At 37.0% G+C, this 20,387-nt stretch overlaps 1 protein-coding gene across 2 annotated transcripts in view; it reads right to left on the reverse strand.

Annotated features, from left to right (window-relative positions):
* LOC106878488 (uncharacterized) overlaps positions 1-2,696 on the reverse strand; it is a 48,937-nt gene extending 46,241 nt beyond the window's left edge. Inside the window, exon 1 of one of the 2 annotated variants that reach the window (XM_052973887.2) lies at positions 2,492-2,696. The gene's annotated coding sequence lies outside the window, so the exon portion shown is untranslated. Of the gene's footprint in view, positions 1-2,206 lie in introns of both variants that reach the window. The other variant, XM_052973886.2, reaches the window with a different exon arrangement.
* Between the last annotated feature and the right edge of the window lie 17,691 nt (positions 2,697-20,387).

The following is a 20,387-nucleotide window of genomic DNA, read 5'->3' on the forward strand; positions in this document are numbered from 1 at the left end:
ACCAAACCTACACAGACATACACACACAAATATATTCCAAAGGTGACAAATTCAAAAAGAAACAAGTCCGGCTACTTAGAATAAAGTACTCAAAAAATAAGTCTGAGAGGGAATAAGCTATTTAGTGCCATAAACGAAACTTTCGGTCCCAGTGTCACTTCGTAACATCTGCCGATTAAAAGTAATAAGATATATACTCATGCATTACTTTCTGTTTATACTGTTTGTTCTACCAAATCTATCAGTATATTTGTTTGTAAATATATATGCACAAGCGATTATGGATTAAATATTTCGTTCAAGATTTATCTTTGAGTGTTTGTTTTAAGTGGCCGGACATAGCTTCTTTTGAACTTGTCAACCCTGGAATATTTGTTTGTGTGCGTATAATATATATATATATATATATATATACACACACACACGAATTTATGTATATGCGTATGTGATTTCCTGCTAGTGTATCTACAACTATAGTTATGAAACAGCCAAACTTTCTTTAGCAATTATTTTCTCAAGTCAGCCACACCACAGACAAACAATAATTTATAAGGCACGAAAATATATAACGAGACAAAAAAATTAAAAGAAACAACACAATACGAATACGGCAGAATAAATAAGATACAAACAACAATTTAATCCCAAACACACATGACAAGTTATCAGGAGAAAAAAAAAATCGAAGAAAATTTACACAAGTGTATGTATACACTAATTGATACCTTCAAAGTAGCTGACAAGTTTCTATGTTAATTATAGTAAGAGCTATTCAAAAACACACACACACACACATATATACATATATATATATATATATATATATATATATATATATATATGTATGTATACACGCACACACAGATGTAGACACAGGCATATATACATAGATGAAACAGATAGTAGACACATTATAGATACAATCACGTATAAATAGATACATGTTTGTTATACATAAACAGAAAAACATGAAAGCTATCTTAGTGTGCATATATATAAATGATGTATATTTTAATATAAGTTGAAAGCTGTATGGATATACGGATGTGTGCATATATGTATGTATGTATACATATCTGAATATATATTCATATGTATGAAAATACACTTGAAGCAATTATACGTTATATATATATATATATATATATATATATTATAGGTGTTTGTGTGCGCGCGTGTATATATGTACATGTAAATGTGTGTATATACAATGTTGTAAAGTATTATTGGAACAAACTTTACATAGCATCTGATGTAGAATTCAATACGTTAGATAGCGTGAATAGATGTTTATTATATCCAAAGTTGACAGTCTATTCCGAGTTTCGCCCCAAATGCATGTGTATATTTGTTTGTGTGTGTGTGTTTGCATTTCCATATATATATTCTTTAATAATTAGATTTGTCTGAAAGGACTGTGCCCATATCCTTCTTAGATTCTCCGAGACTGGTGAGATCCACAGAAAAATAATTTTTAAAAATACCATTTTTATTGCTAGCTAATCTGAAACAATAAACTCAATTATGATCTAAAAAATATTTTGTCGAGGATATAAGGGACACGGTTCCAATATATGTCTCATTTTTTTTTTCCAATTAATTACCATTTTGTCGAAGATATAAGGGACACGGTTCCAATATCTGTCTCATTTTTTTTTTTTTCCAATTAATTACCAAAGTTGGATACAAGGAAAGAGAAATATAGTCCAAAGCAAAAATTCTATAACAATGCTAATTACTTCCTAAGGCAAGCACAATACTAATTTTATGGGTGCATTTACTCAGATACAATCAATAGATAATAATTAGTACTTGATTTGATCAATCTTGAAAGGGATGTAGATAGATGTGGTTTTAAATGACAGAAAGAAATCAAATTTTTAAGTTCGCCGCTCTTAATCACCCACTTAGACACAAGGCCCACACATTTCATAGGAAGGGGAACAATCGCCTACATCGACCCCAGTACTTGACAGTTACATTATAGGCTATGGCCGGATTTGAACTCAGAAAATATTAAATAAGAACAATAATAATTATTACAACGACAAAAAATAATTCACTTTTTTTTTAAATATATGAAAACAAAAAAAAATTATAACAATTATTTTTCCTATTAATTAGCGAAAATAATTAAAAGCCAAAACCTTGTCCTCTTCCCTCCCACGAGAAAAAGTTAGTCTTTAAAGATGTCAAAACGACTTACCGACTGCTGTTGTTGGTGATGATGATGGAGATGAGGACGAGGATGAGAATGAGAAAGAAAATGTTTTGTAGGGATAATAAAAATAACAAGCTTCCATGGACAAAGTTTGGTATGATGATGAAATGTTAATGGTGCTGGTGGAGGCAGCGGTTGATGAACGTTAGTGAGGGCTGATCTTAATGGTGTTGCTAATGATGATAATGATGATGATATCCTCAACGTTACTACTACTACTATACTACCACGACAACTACTATTACTACTTTTGATATCGTCAGTGTTTACCACGGCAGTTGTTTGTCTTCACTCTTCACGTTATCCTCTTCCTTGTTGGTGTTTTGGAAGGCATCGAAGTGTGTACATAAAAAAAAATTAAATAAAAAAAAGCCTGTTTGTTGTTGTTGTTCTTGCTCTTGTTGCAAAGGAGCGTCGAACAACAAACAACAAACACATTGGCATCAACAACAGAACATGGAGGTCGTCGGTCGTCTTCGTTTCTCTTCGCTGCGTTTCGTTAGTTTCCGTTCCTTTCCGATTATTTCCTCGCCGTCTTGTTTCATTTTTTTTTATCCCTTTGTGTGTGTATCTGTCTTTCTTTCTATCTAAGTGTCTTTCATCGTCCCTTTCCCCGTCTTCATATCAATAACTATATATATATATATACATACATACATACAGAGCTGTGAATACAACATGTATTTGTATGTCTCAGTAACAACAATAAAACAACTTTCTATTGGAAACAAATAAAGAACAACAGATTACGTTGTTTTCTGTGTATCGAAATTAACTATATAACAGGATATCCACCACTACTCTGACATTTAACATCCATTGCGTATATTTCATTATTTTACACACACACAACTATATGTATAAATGCTTGTATGCATATATATATATATATATATATATACATACATACACATACATATTTATACTGTTTTTATGTATACTTATCTATAAAAACAATCAAATATAACTTGAAATATTACTTTAATACATTTAAGTAAGGTTAACTGTGACTTGGAAGTTTTGCCGATTGTAACTCTGTCTGACGATATATATCATCATCATAATAATAATAATCCTTTCTTTATTAGCCACAAAAGCCGACGATCATCATCATCATAATAAGAATAATAATCCTTTCTACTTTAGGCACAAGGCCTGAAATTTTTCAGGAGGAGGACAGTCGATTACACCGACCTCAGTGTTTCACTGGTACTTAATTTATCGACCTCGAAAGCATGAAAGGTAAAGTCGACCTCGATGGAATTTGAACTCAAACTGTAGTGACAGGCGAAATACCGTTAAGCATTTCGTTCAGCGTGCTAACGATTCTGTCAGCTCAACAATAATAATAATAATAATAATAATAATAATTTAACGTACGTTTTCCATGCTTGTATAGGTAGCATCTGGCAAATTGCAGGGTTGTCACAGCAAGCTCCATTGTCAGCTTTGGCCTGGTTTCTACAGCTTCATGCCCTTCCTAACACCAACCACTTTACAGAATGTACTTGCTGCTTTTTTCATGCCACCAGCAATAGTGACGTGACCAAGTAACTTGCAAGACTGGGAAAGAACAAAAAAAGGCTTCCTTGACAAAAATGGTGCAAAGGCAGAGAATACCACTGGCCTTGTTCTAATATCTTAAATTCCAGGTTCGGAAGCAAAAAAAAAAAAACAGGAATCAAAGGACCTTAAAGTTAATTTAGAAAATACTAAAGTCCTATGGCCCTGTTGATATGTCAAAAAGGTGTAAGCAATAATTCCATACAGTGTATCCAGTGCAAACTATGAACACACAAATGGTGCAGAAGAATTACTGGAAAAAGTAATAGACAAAGTAGCTTTGTCTGTGCAGATGAGCAGTAGCAATAAGCACTAAGAATGCATAGGGAATAGGTTTTCTTGAATGCCCTAGAAAATCCTTACAGGTAGACCGTTTTTGTTACCTAATTAGCAGGATGTTCTGAAAGTGTTGTTGCTGGAGAAAGTTCAGGGACCTATTAACTCTTTTGGTAACAAAAGGCTTATCTCTGAGAGTGAAAGGCAGATTGCATGATACTTGTGTAGTGTTACTACATAATAGTGAAATGTGGGCCATGAATGCTGAAGACATGCAAAGATTAGAAAAAGATGAAGCTCACATGCTCCACTAGATGTGCAATGTCAGTGTGCATGTATGACAAATTGGAAATGTGTTCAAAGAAAAAAACTGGGCCTAAGCGGCATCACATGAATTGTATGAGAGAAGGCTGTGCTGGTATGGTCATACAGAGCATATAGATGAGGACAGCTGTATAAAAGAAGTGCTGCTTGTTTAATTTGGATGAAATGCATGGACGAGGGAGACCCCAGAAGATGTTGGATGAAGTTCTGATGACTCATTCAGCCTCATGGAGGATATGACATTGAGAAGACCTATCCATCTCAGCCAAAATGCAGTTCTAAAGTATATCATTAATGTGTTTGTCTCTCTCTACCCAATTTGTACGTGTCAAAACTTTCTAGCAACTCATCTTCTTAACACCAATCTCTCCTTCACCCCATTCGCTACAGCACTATTTCCTCAGCTACTGTAGCAGTATGTGAGCAGAGCTTCACCTATTCCACACAGACCTACACCTGTACTACCAGTAATCTCTCTAAGAAACCACTTACTTCGCCATGCATCTTACACTCCCAGTACCATCCCTTGCCACTAAATGTACACTGAATGCCCATTTCTCCTGAACACCCCTTCATGTTTGTCATCAACACCCTCCTCTCTTTATTATAACCCACCATATCCACAATCTGTTCCTCTTATCACCATCTCTGTCACTGTGCACATATCTCTCTCTCTCTCTCTCTCTCTCTCTCTCTCACTGCCTTCACACTTCGCCTCATCTCTTTCTCATCTATCTACCATTTTATTATACTGTTATTTTCCAGTCTACCTTTATGTATTACTTCCTCCTCCTTCTTAAGTGTGTTGTCTCGGTTACGACGACGAGGGTTTCAGTTTATCCGATCAACGGAACAGCCTGCTCGTGAAATTAACGTGCAAGTGGCTGAGCACCCCACAAACATGTGTACCCTTAACATAGTTCTCGGGGGAAGATTCAGCGTGACACAGAGTGTGACAAGGCTGACCCTTTGAAATACAGGTACAACAGAAACAGGAAGAAAGAGTGAGAGAAAGTTGTGGTGAAAGAGTACAGCAGGGTTTGCCACCATCCCCTGCCGGAGCCTTGTGGAGCTTTAGGTGTTTTCGCTCAATAAACACTCACAACGCCCGGTCTGGGAATCAAAACCGCGATCCTACGACCACTAGTCCGCTGCCCTAACCACTGGGCCTCCACTAAGTGTGTTGTAAACAGTGACTAAAAGATGTTGAGGTAGGATTAGCACTCCAACCTTGTGAAACCCCGACCAGCAACAGATCCAAACAGACCCATGGGTTGGAGGGTTGTCTTAGTGGTACAAATGAGTATGGAATCACCAACAAATGGTGGATGCCATTGCAACATATGCCTCTAATATACTACTTCTACTTCTGACATATTAGTGACCACCTGGATAAACAGATGCTTTATGAGAAATTAACTTGAAAACTTCTTACAGACATTTATACACAGAAGGAATGAAATGTGAAAAAAGAGAGATATCCATGTCATTCCATAACTTCTTGGAATGATAGTAATGCACCTGTAGCTTGTGTTTAATATCTTCCAAAATTCATATATGTGCCATGAACTTTGAAGGGAATACACCATCTGCACTCTAAACAACTCAATGCCACAAAAATGCTCCTTGCTTAGTTCACAAGGTACGAAGTTTTCAACCTTAAAAGGTTGAGTATACCAGGACTATACCAACCCAGATTCATTTTCCTCATACATCTCAGCAATAAGGAGCCCTTCACACTTAAGTCAGTCATTTAACATTTTTCTGAATGGTTCAAAATTAGTGAAGATAGTGCTTCATCATGGGTAACTTTATTACTCATTTCAGTGAAATTTCTGAATCACCATACCTACTCATCACTAATTTCAAAATTTTTGATACCCATGCTCCTAATTAGCTTGGTAATAGAAATTTGAATTTTTACATCACAGTTGTTGTTACCTCAGGATATTTAAAATGTTAACAAATCACATATACCATTGATAGTTCATCTCAAACTTCATATAACTGCCATATGCACCACCAGTGGTACATCTTCATAATTTGAAAAAATATTTTATTCTGTATCTTTGACATGGTTTCGAAGATATTTAAATAAGAGTGCTACATACTAAAGTTTAATTGTGAAATATTGTAAAACTGCAGAAAAAAATTACATTTCCTTGTAATTAAACAGTATGCAGTGCAACCACATGAAATATATGGCATCACCAGTAAGTTCCAGTAACATGTAAAAGAATAAACTATGTCATCACTGCCTCATCAAGATTTGTATAAATGACAATTTTCTTACACTTTTTTGCTTCAATAGATGATGATGCAAACTTTGCCATATCATATTTTAAAGAAAATGCAGCGAGTTTATCCTTACCCGCACATATATCTTAAATTATTTGTGTCATAATTTTCACAAACTTTCTCCGCTGAAGCACCAGCTTCATGCTTCTTTATAAATTCCAGTTTGGGATTCACAGTAAGGTCACATACTATGCTTTTAGATTATTACTCTTCATTGAAGTCTGATATAAAATACAAGACTGAGAAACGCCTAATAACTGAAATATCAATAGAAATTGCAGGACAATACACAAGTCATACTGTGTTGCATATCGTGCTTACTACAGTTTACACTATACTACCATGCTGAACCTATTCAGCCAGCAAAGGTATTACTCAAAATTAAACATAAAACTTTAGGCTACTTCAGCCTGGATTAATCTTTTTCTTTCTTTTTTCCGGATCTTCAAAATTGCTGGCTAAATTATCTTTTATCTTTCACTTGTTTCAGTTATTAGACCATGGCCATGCTGGGATATTGCTTTGAAAAATTTTCAGTCGAAGAAATCAACCCCAAGCCTGGTACTTATTCAATCGGTCTCTTTTGCCAAACTGCTAAGTTACACACCAACACTGGTTGTCATGTGGTAGTAGGAGACAAACAGAGGCACAAAGACACACACAGATATATATGTATATCATCATCATCATCATCATCATCGTTTAACGTCCGCTTTCCATGCTAGCATGGGTTGGACGACTTGACTGAGGACTGGTGAAACCGGATGGCAACACCAGGCTCCAATCTAAATTTGGCAGAGTTTCTACAGCTGGATGCCCTTCCTAACGCATATATTATATATATATGTATATACCATTCATATATATATATGTATATACCATTCATATATTATATATATATGTATATACCATTCAAGCATTCTATTATAATCCAAGTTATGGCTAACTGCATCAAATGGTAAGGAGCAACATAGGAGTGTTCAAGGTAAAACAATCCCAATGTGTTTCATCTGATGGGTAAATCGTGGGTTCACAATCCCAAAGAAACAAACCCAGGATTTACCCATTGGACGAAAAACATTGGGCATTGGTACCCCAGGTTATTATTATTATTATTGTTATTAGATGATTAATTGTATGGTATACACCCGGTTCGTGGCACTCCGTCATTTACAACGATGAGGGTTCCAGTTGATCCGATCAACAGAACAGCCTGCTCGTGATATTAACGTGCAAGTGGCTGAGCACTCCACAGACACATATACTCTTAACATAGTTCTCGGGGAGATTCAGCATGACACAGAGAGCGACAAGGCTAGCCCCTTTGAAAATACAGGTACAACAGAAACAGGAAGAAAGAGTGAGAGATAAAGTTGTGGTGAATGAGTACAGCAGGGTTCACCACCACCCCCTGCCTGAGCCTCATGGAGCTTTAGATGTTTTCGCTCAATAAACACTCACAACGCCCCGTCTGGGAATCGAAACCACAATCCCATTATCGCGAGTCCGCTGCCCTAACCACTGGGCCATTGCGCCTCCACATATACACCTGGTAGCTTACTGGTAAAGCACGTTCACTTTCACAGTGTTCATTGGGTATTTGATTGAGAGAGACAGAAAACAGAAGATACAAGAATGTTTATTAATCACTACAATTGTTTCGACCCATATATGTATAAAGTCAAATAAGAATATATTAAATATTGTACAAGATAAATTCTTGATTTCTTGAGATCATCTCTACTTCCAGAGAAGAGAGAACAATTGCTGACAGGCAAATGGAATCAACTTCCTAACTAGGAAGGGAGACAAGTCTCCTTGTCTCTAAATGATTAGATCATCTTTTCCTTCATAGCATATCAGTTTTGAAGAAATCTTAATTTTTGAGATTATCTCCCCTTCTAATCATGGGTGGTCTCAGCTGCCACCAGGCGATTGTTCAACTTTCTCTAGAAGAGCTGATCACAATTACATTTTTTCTGCATGGATATTATTAAATTTGCATATGTATTGATATTTCAACAATTATTCTAGTCTGATATTGTTCAAATACAACTCGCCTAAAGATCCAGTGCACTCACAGGTGAAACTCAGAGTAGCAAGAGAGTAACTAGACCAAAATAAAATAATTATTAATCTCTAGCATGGTATTCAGTACTCTTACTTCGAACAGTTAATACGAAACGGATGTGTGCGTGTGCGCGCGCACACGTGTTTCTATCATCTCTCTCTCTCTCTCTCACTCTATATATATATATATATATATATATATATATATATATATACACATACATACATAGTATGCTGACGCTTGACATTGTAAATTTTCATCAGGCTCTTCGAATCCTAAGCGATTAAATTTGGTTATCAGTTTTTTAACCTCACTTGGCCCTTTTTTTTTTCGTGGCCATTGTTAAATTTGTCGTTCTAGCTCATGTATTCCAGCTGACTGCAGGAAGTAAGGGGAAAAAACAATGACCTCCTCACAGACACGCGTGCACATACGTACACAATTATAGCTCATACACATGTCTTTTGAACCAAAACCTGCTGACGGGAGACGGAGTCATGAAGAGGAAAGGGGCTGCTACAACAGCTTCCTATGAACTTTTATATATATATATATATATAATTTTTTTTTTTTTTAATTTCAACTTATTCTTTCGTTCTTTGTTTTGTATATGTGTATGTGTGCGCACACGTGCGTGTGTGTGCCAGCATGCACGCGTGCTGTGTGTATGTGTGTTGTGTATATGCGCGCGCTTGTTTGTGTGTTCGTGCGTACGCGTCTGTGTGAGTGTATGAAACAGCTAAATAGGGGTCGGGATTGATGGGGGTAATGAAAACGTTATGAAATGTTAATATTAAGATACATAAATATCCTTCACAAGGCACAGAGCTCTAGATTTTTATCGGGTAAAAAAAAATAAACTCTGAAGTTAATACCCCACCCCATCTCTGTAGAACTTTAGGAACATAAATCAAAGTAAATGGCCTCAAACGGGAATTGAAACTGGGTTGATGTTTGAGTTTGACGGAAGTTTACCTTAGCCTCATATAACTTCTAACTTTCTATTGGATGCTGCACGAACCACATCCAAGTTTGTAATCTAACCTGGCTACCGAATATTAATAATTAACAGATTTGGAAAAACAATATAATAAAATAAATAGTGAAGCTTGTGAATTCGGATAAGTATAGTGTTTCATGTGAGGTCTGAGGCACAAGAAATTTTTCAGTTGGGAGCAGAAGCAGAGATGGTAGCAAATTTCTCCTAATCTGTTATAATGTATGTTAATTGGATGTGAGCATTCTCCCAAGGCTCTGGGAACTTTTTCTACAATCCACCCAAGTCTAATATATCGATCTTGGATTGGGGAGAGGAACTGGCTCTTTCACCTTAAAGAGAAAGTAACTTTTCAATGTATCGAAAAATCATTTTTTTCTCCAAGAGAATAAGTTCCAAAACCTTACCTTCTTTCTATTTCTCTCTAACATACACGAACTCATCCAAACTCGAGAACTTCGTTAAATTTAAACGTTCAGTGCTTTTAAACATTTAAATTTGAACAAGTTACAAGTGGTGAAGGCTAGACTTTTATAGAGAAATTTATCCACGCAAAGCTTGAATAGGTTTAGATTCATAAATAATTTTAACTGACTTCAATGGGATTGAAAGTAGTTTTAACAACTGAATTGTATAAACAAGTTTGTGGTTTGAATTTTGTTGAGGAAATTGAAGGATATTGATCTTAATATCTTTGAACAAAATTTTGACTCAGCTAGATAATAATTTGCGTAAGTGGAGGAATTCCCTGTCATCCCAATTATGTTTTTTTTTTTTTTTGGAGGGTGAGGGGCGTTACTGAATACCTGTCTAGATTCTAAATATTTGATTATGAAATAGGAGTGAAAACTGACAGTTAGGCAAAATGCAGCCAGCAGAGTTATGCACCTTACTTCAATGGTCACCATATTGTCTCTAATAAAATCTCTAATAAAATTGCCAGCATGGAACATAGACATTAAGTGGAATGCCAGTCTCTCATCTAGGAGGGCCTTGAAATCAATGTTACCAACTGGGGACTATGTGTGTCGTAGTGATAATAAAAAGACCCAAAGGAGGTCTGCAACGAAATAATTTTACTCAACACTTTGCAAGTGAATCAGTGGAGGCAAAGATGCGTCTCATTTACTTGACAATTTATGCACCACATTGCAGAAATCACAATGTAAGTATATCTGAAAGGGTAGTCTTACACTGTTGTACCGTTGAATTACAAATAATGCTCATCTGTTATGTTCGGGTTAAAATTTCATCAACATCAAAAATATATGAATTTTCATGGGAGTTATGGCCGTTATACATAGAATATAATTTCCAAATTTCATAAAGATCCGTTCAGTACTTTTGACGTAGTTTTGGACTAATGTGTGTGTTTGTGTGCATGTGTTTGTGTGTGATGGGTGTATATATGTATAGATATCTGTATGCATGTATATATATATATGTATATATGTGTACATATTACATGTACATCTATATATATATATATATATATATATATATATATATATATATATATACATCTACACATGTGTATACATATACATGTATGCATATAGATCTATATCTATATATATATATCTATGCATATACGTGTAGATGTATACATATACATCTCTTTCTCTCTCTCTGAAAGTATCTGTCATTACAGTATCGAAATGTGATCGTTTCAGTTAGTAGAATAGTTTCATTTTTAAAGTGAAAGTATTTGACATGAGTGTTTTTGTTTCACTTTTGACACGTAATACTTAAATAGTGGAGGAGATATTATGTTGCCGTGGGCTCGAACTCTGCAAGAAGTTAAAATTTCTTTTGACTAAAACACAACTGGAACCCTAAGTAAAGCATCTGTAAAATTTGAATGAAATTGGTTGCGTAGTTCTCGAGTTTTAGGGATTCACACAAACAGACAGACAGACAGACAGACATTCTCATTTTTATATATATAGATGACAAAACGCACTCACACTCCAGATTTCAAGTGGTTCTAGTTGTCTGTCACCGTACCTTAACACTGACTTTTTATTAACGGTCACCCTTTATAACGCTATGCTGAACTCACGTCAGTCAACAATAGCATCGCTTTATAGGAAGTCAAATTCAACTGTTGTAAATGAACAATAGCTTTTTGCATTGCTACAGAAACCACAAATGCGGTTGTCAGTTGAATCGACCGCCAAAATGTAAGCCGGGACTTGACTCTGCGAGTTTTGGACACTGAATATTGTGCAACACAAATCTTTTACTATACATGAATAATGATATTTATATAGTGCTACGTAAACGGCCAAAATTCACAAAGGCTGGGCAGTAGTGCTATGAGATCAGCCAGACACAGCTAACTCTCATCAGGTTGAAATTTCACAGAGATAACCTGTTCTCATTATATTACCTGTACCAAGAATATTCTCTAATTAGTTATTCCCCTACTTGTGATATATAGCTTGCTAATTTCACTTGAAGTGGAATATATATTGGTTTCAGATTTTGGTACCAGCAATTTTGGGGGAGGAGTAAACCAATTACATCGACTCCAGTGTTCAACTGGTACTTTACATCACTGACTTCATAAATGTAGGAGTGGCTGTGTGGTAAGTAACTTGGGCAAGTGTCTTCTACTATAGCCTTGGGCCGACCAAAGCCTTGCGAGTGGATTTGGTAGATGGAAACTGAAAGAAGCCCGTTGTATATATGTATATATATGTGTGTGTTTCTGTGTCTGTTTGTCCCCCCAACATCGCTTGACAACCGATGCTGGTGTGTTTACGTCCCCGTAACTTAACAGTTCGGCAAAAGACACCGATAGAATAAGTACTAGGCTTCCAAAGAATAAGTCCTGGGGTCGATTTGCTCAACTAAAGGCGGTGCTTCAGCATGGCCGCAGTCAAATGACTGAAACAAGTAAAAGAGACTCCAAAAGGATGAAAGGCAAAGTTGATCTCAGTGAAATTTGAACTTAGAACATAAAGATGGATGAAATTCCACTAAGCATTTTACCCGACATACTAGCAATTCTGCCAGTGCACTGTCTTCATGAATTGGAATATAATATTACTTGAGTGAGACCTTTGGTGATATGGTGATAAGAACATTGGCGATGTACTGTGCTTGGGATGACCTGTCAAGCCAAGTGCACCTGTGCTGGTGGTGGCACATAAAGAACATCTTTTGAACGTTGGGCCTCATTCCTTTCAAGCATTGGGCCTCACAGAGGCAAAATGGCTGAGTTCCTCTTGAGCATTGGGCCTAACAGAGGCAAAGTGGCTGAGTTCCTTTGGAGTGTTGGGCCTCACAGAGGAAATAACCAAGACCTTTGGCATTGTCTCGTGCTTAAGAAGACCCATCAAGTTGAGCAAAATCACAATCATGGAAGATACTAGTTTCACGCAAATTGGCACATAAACGCACCCTGGTGTCACACAAATGACATAAAACATGTCTAGCCAAAGGGAAATATTACCTTGCTTGGAAACAGGTGAAGGTTGGAAACAGAAAAAGCATTCGACTGAAGAAAAAAATAGCTATTAAATGAGGAATTTAAAAAATGGTTCTTATTTTTATTTAGTCCTGTGTCAGCTCTAATCAGGTAGACCCTATGATCAACTACACTCATGCCATGAGCATTGTCCATTGCAAGGGCTTTTGATTTTTTTCCCTTTTTTTCAGCAAGTGTACTTCAGATTACTTTATCCAAAGTGCACATGACTATGTGCGGAGGAAATTTGGTTGCTTGTTCTAACAGATCAAAAGAGCACATGGAGGCTTCTTTATTGTTGTAGTAGTGTTCTAAGGTGAGGCCTAGATCCTATTGTGGCTGTACTTTTACCTATCCATGCAATCTTTCATTCTGAGGGTGGTTTGCATGTAGCTTAAAATGATGTGAAGTGAAATATTTTTTCTTTTTGTTTTGATGCTGGTAGTTGTGGTAAGTGGAGGCACAATGGCCCAGTGGTTATGGCAGCGGACTCGCGGTCATAGGATCACGGTTTCGATTCCCAGACCGGGAAAAAACCTAAAAGCTCCACGAGGCTCCGCAGGGGATGGTGGCAAACCTTGCTGTACTCTTTCACCACAACTTTCTCTCACTCTTACTTCCTGTTTCTGTTGTGCCTGTAATTCAAAGGGTCAGCCTTGTCACACTGTGTCACGCTGAATATCCCCGAGAACTATGTTAAGGGTACACGTGTCTGTGGAGTGCTCAGCCACTTGCATGTTAATTTCATGAGTAGGCTGTTCCATTGATCGGATTAACTGAAACCCTCGATGTCGTAAGTGATGGAGTGCCAACAACAACAACAATACAGTTGTGGTAAAAATATTTTATACACTAACAAAACACAAGTGGTCAAATTGTTAGTGGCACCAATTAAAAAGGAGCTTAACAGTTTATTTCTTATCACCAGCACTACCTTATGCCTATCACAAAAATACCCAGTTAACCTGGATTTAAATAGTTACAGCAAAGGAGGATCAACTACCCCATTAATCTTGATGCAAACACTTACTAAATAGGATCAAATGCATAACTTAATCTAGATGTAAATAGTTTCAACAAGGTAGGATCAAATGAAACACTGTAAAACTGACAAGTGTTTTATTAGTTTTCAAAGCTGAGTTCAACACCTTCTGTTGGAGGATTGGCAGGTGCTGAAATATTCATGTTGAACATATAAAGTGCATCAAACTCATCAGTTTAGGAGGTAGTGTGAAGGTTGACAGTCTTATACTTAACCTAATGAAAACCCCTATTAGTAACTAGGGATATGTTAAAGTCTGGGTGGATGAGATTGAAAAGTGGGGACTATGCCACTCCCATCCTACTGTTGATTAGCAGGGGAGCATCATGTCCCTGCATATCTCTCCATTTCCCTCACTGCATCTAACCCTAGTTAAGCAATACAAAAATGTTGGCTTGATCTTAATACATAGACAGTTTAAACCAGAGGTAAAGAATATTTCTGTATTGAAAGACATATTAAGTACCATCTAACAAGGTTTGCCAGTGCCGCTGGACTGGCTCTTGTGCGGGTGGCACGTAAAAGACACCATTTTGTGTGTGGCCGTTGCCAGTACCGCCTGACTGGCCTTCGTGCCGGTGGCACGTAAAAGCACCCACTACACTCTTGGAGTGGTTGGCGTTAGGAAGGGCATCCAGCTGTAGAAACTCTGCCAAATCAGATTGGAGCCTGGTGTAGCCATCTGGTTTCACCAGTCCTCAGTCAAATCGTCCAACCCATGCTAGCATGGAAAGCAGACATTAAACGATGATGATGATGATGACTGCTTAACCTATTTTTTCTAGAATATATATTTTTTCCTAAAAACTACCAAAAAATCTAAAGAAGAGTTTTGGAATAAGCATCTCCATTGTAACTTTAAAAAATTTATTTTTCAACGCATAAGTACTGATAGAACAGCATATATAGCATAAAATCCTTAAAGAGCGGAAAAATCTGTCAGCAACCAGCTCTAAAATTTGCAGACAGTTAAAAAAAAATAGGCTTTAGATAAAATGAAATGAAGAAAAATATATTCCAATTTAATGATTTTCCTTTAGATATTGTACTTCTTTCAGAAGGCTACAGGTTCCCCACTTCTAGTCTAGAGGCAAAGACAATCTTCAGCAGTCCTCTTATGGGTTATGTAACTCAGTAGAAAATCAAACAAAGCATATAGAACAGAACAAAGAACTATTATTGCTTATATTACAATAATATTTCATGTTTACATTTTGTCTGTCATATTTCTCTATGTATGTAGTGTTTATATGTATATATGTATGTACACGAAATGTTTTGAAGTGCTGGCAATTTGTCTATTTCATTACAATCAACTGAACTTACACTAAAGAACCTTCTACATAATCACCTAATCTGTTCTATAAAACAACCAAATGTCTTTTACCCTACTTTCTGTAAAATATGTCCACATTTTTGAGTATGCCAATAAGTTAGTTTAAACATTGCCAAAACAAACACCAATGAAATGCTAAACCAGAACACAAGACATCTTATGTCTAACCGTCCGGAAGGATTTCTGAGATTGTTTTAGAAGAACAAAGGAAGGAATAAATTAAAGAGATGTGGACCATGAAGAAATCTACGTTGATGGGTTGTAACTTTGAATAAAAATTGATACATAGTAGAAGGGGCACTGTTTAGTCCTGATACAGAAAGCTTCTCTAATATCCATGGCATGATAAAATGACTCTTGTTCACATTGCAAAATGATTTATGACATATTTTTATGTTAGGACAACCTAACATAAAAATATACTCTTTTACTTGTTTCAGTCATTTGACTGTAGCCATGCTGGAGCACCACCTTTAATCGAACAAATCGACCCCAGGACTTATTCTTTGGAAGCCTAGTACTTATTCTATCAATCTCTTTTTTTGCCGAACCGTTAAGTTACGGGGACATAAACACACCAGCATCGGTTGTCAAGCGATGTTGGGGGGACAAACACAGACACTCAAACATACATATATACGACGGGCTTCTTTCAGTTTCCGTCGACCAAATCCACTCACAAGGCTTTGGTCGGCCCGAAGCTATAGTAGAAGACACTTGCCCAAGATGCCACGCAGTGGGACTGAACCCGGAACCATGTGGTTCATAAGCAAGCTACTTACCACACAGCCACTCCTACGCCTATATGTAAAAAAATTGCTATTTTCTCTAATACTCTATGTGATGGATGATAATAAAGTCTAACAGTTAGTGAGGTGCTTCAAGACCCATCCAACTCATACAAACAAGAAAAGTGAATGTAAAAATGATGATGATGAACATCAAAGGTTTAAAATTTATGTTTCATCCAAGAGTTTCAATGACACAAATAAAGAATTGTTTTTAATACAAAATTAAAAGTAGCCAACAAATTTGGTTTGCCAACACACTACTTTGTTATGGGTCCACCACAATTTTATTATTTTTATGGCTAGGTTCCAACCTAGGATACAGCAACAAAGCAGACCCACAACACTTTTTGGGGGTCCTGGATACATTCCAAGCCAGTCTCTGCAAACAAGTTGTTGATGTAAGTGTGACAAATTTTTCCTCTTCTTACATCACCATGAACAGAGTTCTACAAGACTAATTTGGATGCTTCCAGTCCAGGGTGGTGCATGTAGTGACCAGATAGCTGTGACCATCTTTGCCTGATCTTTTTGCTAACTTTCAGTCGGTCTCCATAAAGGCATTCATTTGCCAGATGTTGCTATCACACAACAACAACAATTCTTTCTAATTTTGGCACAAAGCCAGCAATTTTGAGGGAGGGGTCAGGTTGATTACACCAACCCTGGTACTTGACTTTATTTTAACAAGCTAATTTTAGCCTGAAAGGTTAAAAGGCAAAATTGACCTTAGTTGGATTTGAACTCAGAATGTAAAGAATTGGATATGTTAACAATTCTGTCAGCCAGCTCACTGATTTATAACAATAATTTCTTCCATATGCAGAAGGTTGCATCAGCAGGATTTGAACTCATTGCACAGAGAGGTAGAACAAATATGGCCAAGCTATCTGATACAAAAACGACTTTGCCAATTTGCTGACTAATGCAGAATAAAAAGTGGAAAAACAGACATGAAAAATATAAAAAAGGAACTGAAACATTCTACAATTCTATATTTCTGAGATGAAGAATTTATATTACGTATATTGTTTATATTAGCTGGGATGGTGTCCTCATCTTGATTCTTGCTTTCACTATGTTTTGGCTGTTGTACAGCTTCAGCCTTTTATAGGTATCATCATCATCATCATCATCGTTTAATGTCCGCTTTCCATGCTAGCATGGGTTGGACGATTTGACTGAGGACTGGTGAACTAGATGGCTACACCAGGCTCCAATCTGATTTGGCAGAGTTTCTACAGCTGGATGCCCTTCCTAACGCCAACCACTCCGAGAGTGTAGTGGGTGCTTTTACGTGTCACCGACACGAAGGCCAGTCAGGCGGTACTGGCAACGGCCACGCTCGAAATGGTGTCTTTTACATGCCACCTGCACAGTAGCCAGTCCAGCGGCACTGGCAACGATCTCGCTCGAATGTCTTTACACGTGCCATCACGATTTTGTTTCGCTTTCGCTTGCCTCAACAGGTCTTCGCAAGCTGAGTTTCGTGTCCAATGAAGGAGACGACGTTGGCATGGGTGCCAGCCGGCGAAATTAGTTTGATTTCACTTGCCTCAACAGGTCTTCGCAAGCGGAGTTTAGTGTCCAGTGTAGGAAGGTACACATCCTGGCAGAGGCCTCTTGTATTAAACTCAGTTGTTGTACTGGAATTATTTTGAACTTAATCCTTTATTTGTTCCATGGAGGTACACACTGTTTTCATTCCACTCTCTGTGTTTCATGACATTTTTTTGCTTCAGTTGATTTTTTTTGTGAATTAGCTTAGTGCCTTGCCTGGGATTGAACTTAGAACCTCTAGGTAACTGCACTGCATTAACCAACATCTTTATCAACTGAAGCAGAAAAATGTCACGAAATGCAGAAAGTGAAATGAAAATGGTGTACCCTGACATGAACCAAATAAAGGGTAAAGTTTGAAATTCCTATGTAACTGAGTTCAATATGAAATGTTCTAATAAGAGAACAGCTATCAGGAGTCAACCAGGGAGCCTCTCAGATTTTGGATTTCTCATTCTGAAAAGAGCAATTGCTCTCACCCAGCTGTGGTCGTTAGCATAAAGATGAATTTATTAGGGGCTATACTTACCACTGTCACACACCTTACTGCAAATTTGAGAGCAGCAACTCCTTTTCCAAACTCACGTTGTAGAGAAAGGAAAACTACCCTCTTTTCCTGGCTAAACCAAGGTGGTAGAGCAATCCTCATGATGGGTTTGGCTGATAGTTGGAACAATATACATGGCAACAGCTATTCAACATAACTCCACAATTCAGCAATACTTAAATACTGAAAGAGAGCATGCACAGCAGGTTCATCACTTTCTGCATAATAATAACAGTATTTCGTATGTGTATTTCGTGTGCAAGATTCTTGATGTGAATACGTGTGTTGAAAGAAATACAATTAAACCTTGGGAGAGGCATTATGCCAGTAATAAATGGAAGTGGAGAGACAAGTTACTGAAGAGATTGCAAGAGTGCAATGAAATGATTTAACAAAAAACTAAATACTGTTTATAAATTAATAAAGGACTGAACCAGTGCGTGTGTTTATTACCGGCATAATGCCTCTCACAAGGTTTAATAACAGTATTATCCTTTCTAATTTTGGCACAAGGCCTGTAAATTAGAGTAGAGGGGGCAAGTTGATTATACTAATCCCAGTAGTTGATTTGTATTTATTTTATTGACCCTGAAAGGATGAAGGGAACAGCCAACCTCAGAGGAATTTGAACTTACAATGTAAATAATTGGAATAAATGCCACTTTTTTGTGCCATAGTATTGCTTTCAAATTTGGGCAAAAGGCCAGCAATTTCAGGGGAGGGGTTAATGGATTACATTGACTCCAGTACTCAGCTGGTACTTATTTTATTGACCCTGAAAGAATAAGTGGCAAAGCTAACTTTGGTGGAATTTGAACTCAGAACATAAAGATGGATAAAATGACACTAAGCAATGCTAATGATTCTACCAGCACACTTGTCGTAATATTGATTTGAAATCTTAGCAGAAGGCCAGCAATTTCAGCTTGGGGTTTAGTCAATTACATCGACCCCAATTGCTCAACTGGTACTTATTTCATTGACCTTGAAGGGATGAACAGCAAAATTGACCATGATGAACTTTTAATTCAGAACATAAAGACAGATGAAATACTGCTAAGAATTTTGCCTGGCATGCTAACGATTCTGCTAATTTGTTGCTTCACCACTTGCCATAATATTAATAATCATTTCTAAGACAGGCACAAAGCCAGAAATTTGTGATGAGAAGGTGACAGCCAATGAAATTACCTCCAATACCTGACTGATACTTTGTTTTATTGATCCCAAAAGGATAAAAGGTGAAGCTGATATCAATGGGATTTGGAATTCAGTATGTAATAAACCAGAACAAATACCACAAGGTATGTTGTCCAAAACTAATGACTCTGCTAGTTCACTAATCTAAAGTAATATCATATTCCCATGCTGGGAATTGAACCTGGGCCACTTTGGAGAAAACCTGAAGTTGTCACAAATGGAATGTTTTTGTCATTGGTTTGTTTAATCAGGACAGACCTAGGATTAAACAACAACTGATACAATTTTTTATGACCTTGGTGGAATGACTGGTAAAACCAACAACAGAAGGATGTGAACTCAGAACATAATGGAGCCTTATAGCCTTGGGCTAACCAAAGCCTTGCGAGTGGATTTGGTAGACGGAAACTGAAAGAAGCCTGTTGTATATAAATATATATCTCTGTGTGTGTCTTTGTGTCTGTGTTTAACTCTCATCACTGCTTGACAACCTGTGTTGGTGTGTTTACATTCCCTTAACTTGGAGGTTCAGCAAAAGAGAGACTAATAGAATAAGCACCAGGCTTAGAAAAGTAAAAAATAAGTACTGGGGTCGATTCATTCACCTAAACTTCTTCAAGGTGGTGCCCCAGCATGGCCACAGTCAGATGACTGAAACACTTAAAAGCTAAAACATAACAGATTCATGA

This window comes from Octopus bimaculoides, chromosome 16 (assembly GCF_046866305.1).
Source record: "Octopus bimaculoides isolate indiv1 chromosome 16, ASM4686630v1, whole genome shotgun sequence".
Taxonomy (NCBI): Eukaryota; Metazoa; Mollusca; class Cephalopoda; order Octopoda; family Octopodidae; genus Octopus; species Octopus bimaculoides.